This window comes from Suricata suricatta, chromosome 13, assembly GCF_006229205.1.
Source record: "Suricata suricatta isolate VVHF042 chromosome 13, meerkat_22Aug2017_6uvM2_HiC, whole genome shotgun sequence".
Lineage (NCBI taxonomy): Eukaryota > Metazoa > Chordata > Mammalia > Carnivora > Herpestidae > Suricata > Suricata suricatta.
Window position 1 is genome coordinate 87,756,920 of NC_043712.1, and position 3,345 is coordinate 87,760,264.

Below are 3,345 nucleotides of genomic sequence, written 5' to 3' on the forward strand. Positions count from 1 at the left end.
GAGGGTCCCCGCCGACCTCCCCGCCCGCGGCCAGCTCCGCGCGGCGGGGCGCTGGGACGCGCGAGCAGATTGCGGCCGGCGCACGCGGCTCGTTTGCATTTCTATGGAGAGCGCACAATAGCGGAGGTCTGGCGTGTGGCGGTTTGCTGGAGGGACAATCCAGGCTTTCTCTTCATAGCGACACTGTCCACCTGCCGCAGGGTGGGGCTGCTAGGGCCCCGCCGCGCGTGGGGGTCGGGCCACGTGCCGCTCCTGCGCCCCTAGGGGCTCATCCCCTCCAGGGGCGTCGCTTTGCATGTGATTCCGCCCCCGCCGGGTCCTTCCACCTGGCTCTGCACCCTCTCTCTCCGCAGCCAGGTGCGCTCCGCTGGGTCCAGGGCTCGTGTCCCCAGGAGCTTGAAGAACGCAGCTCGGAATCCCTTTCCCGGGGCGCCACCTACAGGCTGTTCAGAAAGACTCGCGCCCCGCCTCCATCCCGCCCCAACTTTCATTGGCCTCTAGAGGGTTGGCCCCGGCGGGTCCGCCAAGCTCCAACCCAGCTGCGCATTCATGGAGAGCAGAGCAAGGGCTGCACGACCCACCCCCGGGTCGGGGAGATGAGGACAAAAGGCGACTCCGACCCAGTACTGACGGAGGCGGAGCCCAGATCTCTTAGGCTATTTTGAAATGTTTCCCAATTATAACAGCTAAAACCAGAAGAGGTAAACAGCCCCTGCTGTGGTGCCACCATCGGGGACCCGTGAGCCGGCCCCTGCACACTGCCGGCGGAGGCATCACTTCTGCTGTCGCGCTGCAGGGCACCTCACGCCCCTTTCCTGGGTGAGGTCCTGGAGCCTGCGCGGGATTCGCCGCAAGCCTGGAACTTCTAGAAAGAGGACGATGGAATAAGCCGGCGGCCTGCACACCCCCCAGTGGACTAAGCCGCGCTTCCGGGGTTCCAAGAAGCCTGTGTGCCTCGCCTCCTGTCCCGGAAATCCCGGGGTCTCCTAATGGTGGGGCCAGGCAGCTGCCAGGTCACGTGCTGCTGCCTCCTCTCCTTTCTGCTGGCGGTTTGTGGAATGACGGCGTGCCTTGTTATAAAATGGTTATTAAGTGACTGAGGTTGAGGTAGTGATCTTTGTCTTCATATTAAAACTTTTTTAATGTATTCATTCCAGGTCCCCAGGAAACACTGCAGATGGCACTGAGCCAACCTGGAGGAAGAGCGCTGATTGACAAGCCCTCGGGGCCATTCTCCTTTGCTCACATTTTTAAGGTATTCGATTTCAGGAAAACCTCCTTTCTGGTACGACTTCACATGGATTGATTAGTCCAGTCCAAACGGCCGCAAACCCTCATCTGGGAGAGAAACGTTCTATCCGGAAGCAAACTTGGCCCTCCACTGACACAGCCAGCACCTTGCGGTCCAGACCAATGCAGGCGCTGTTGGGTCGGCCGTTTCCTGCCTGCCGGAGGGACCACAGGGAGGGTGGGCAGTGCCCGCACCCGGCCCGGCTACCTGCCCCGGGGAGACCACACGCCCCTGCTGCTCCCAAGCCATGTTCAGCCAGTGGCTCAGCCAGCCGGAGCCCCAGGCCCTGGGATGCTGTCGTGTCACCCCAACTCCCCGTCATGGCACCCCCAAGCCTTCCTGGCCCTTAATAATGCAGGTGGTGGTGACGGGATCAGACACACATCCTCAGGGGTGCTGTGTTCTAAAGGCCCTTTGGGGGGCGCTTGGGTGGCTCAGTCGGTTAAACCCCCGACTCCTGATTTCAGCTAGGTCATGATCTCTGGTTTGTGAGACGGAGCCCCACATGGGGCTCTGCACTGACAGTGCGGGGCCTGCTTGGCATTCTCTCTTCTTCTCTCTCTGCTCCTCCTCTGCTCATGTTCTCTCTCTCTCAAAATAAATAAATGTTATTTAACTGTTTTCGCAAGCACAGTCTTTCTCATGGCCTGACCACGACATTGGAGAGTTACCACTCGCTGGGGGGTGGGAAGAAGTGAGCTTCCAGCGGGCAGCAAACCTATGAGACAGTCCTTGCTGCGATTTCTCAGCCGGTTACGTGTGGCGTGAGCGCGGCGTCCTGGACCGGCAAGCTGGCCAGAGGCCGCAGGACACGGACAGGCTACCCCCGGCCTGTGGCCCGTCTCAGGGACAGTCAGGGCTGCCTTTCCAAACTGGCTGCTCTCACGGAAACTCTGCTTTCCCAGCTTCTCTTAGAAAATAGGAAGATTTGGCCCCCAGGTGCATGGGATCCCCCCACCCCCACGATACCGTCAAGGGGGGCACGACAGGGGCCCCCAGACTAGGCAGCCCCTCTCCAGCGCATCACCGTCCCCACCACGCCTCTCTGAGGACACCCAGCTGTTCTGCTCCTTTACCTCATCTGCTTGACCCCTTGCAAACTTCAAAAAGAAACAAGTTTGGGGGCGCTTAGGGGGCTCAATCAGTTAAGCATCCGACCTCTGCTTAGACCATGATCTTGTGGTCTGTGAGTTCGAGCCCCACGTCAGGCTCTGTGCTGATAGCTCAGAGCCTGGAGCCTGCTTCAGATTCTGTGTCTCCCTCTCTGCCCCTCCTCCGGTCTTACTGTCTCTCTTGCTTTCTCCAAAATAAATAAGCATTAAACAAAAAGAAGTTTGAAAAGTAAAATGAAAGGGCCAGCTTCTTAAAAAGATGAGCTCGAATAGGTTGGGTACCATTTGTGTCCCACGCTGTGCAGGACTGTATCGCGTGTGGGTCCGGGGCTCTTGGAGCAGTCTGGGTTGACTCCCTTCCAAAGGGTCAGTTCTTCCTCTTACCCCCTCCCCACCTTGTTTATCCAGCCCCTTCACAAGGCAGAACAGGCCTCCTGGGTTTCAAGAAAAGTGTTGGTTTTCCCCCCAAACCTCACAGACGGCAGTGTTGGCATGAGCTGGTGACAACACTCCACTAACTCAGAAAAGAAACCAAATCGTGTGCAAGACACATGCCTATGAGCTAAAACCCAGCAGCAGCGTCTCAAAGGCGCCTGGTCTATGGGGCCCAGGGCAGCACCGCCCCCACCCGCCGGGAATGTGGACGGGGCGACTTCGATGACAGGTGCGACAGAACGGGAAAACGAGAAAGGGGAACCCCACGGGGCACCAGCCGGATGCCTGTGGTCAGCCTCTCTGTCAAGAGGGGTTTTCTGGAAGGACCGGTTGCTCCTGGCTCAGTGAAACCCCCTACAGGCCCTGGAGGGGTGGGAGCAAGCCAGTCCGGTGCTGGGCACTTTCCCTGGTGTGAGTAAGCAACGATCTGCGACACATGTCAAAGCCACAGGCAGTAACAGCAGGTCCCACTGTGGCCACACCCCACCCCCACCCCGAGAAGCCACA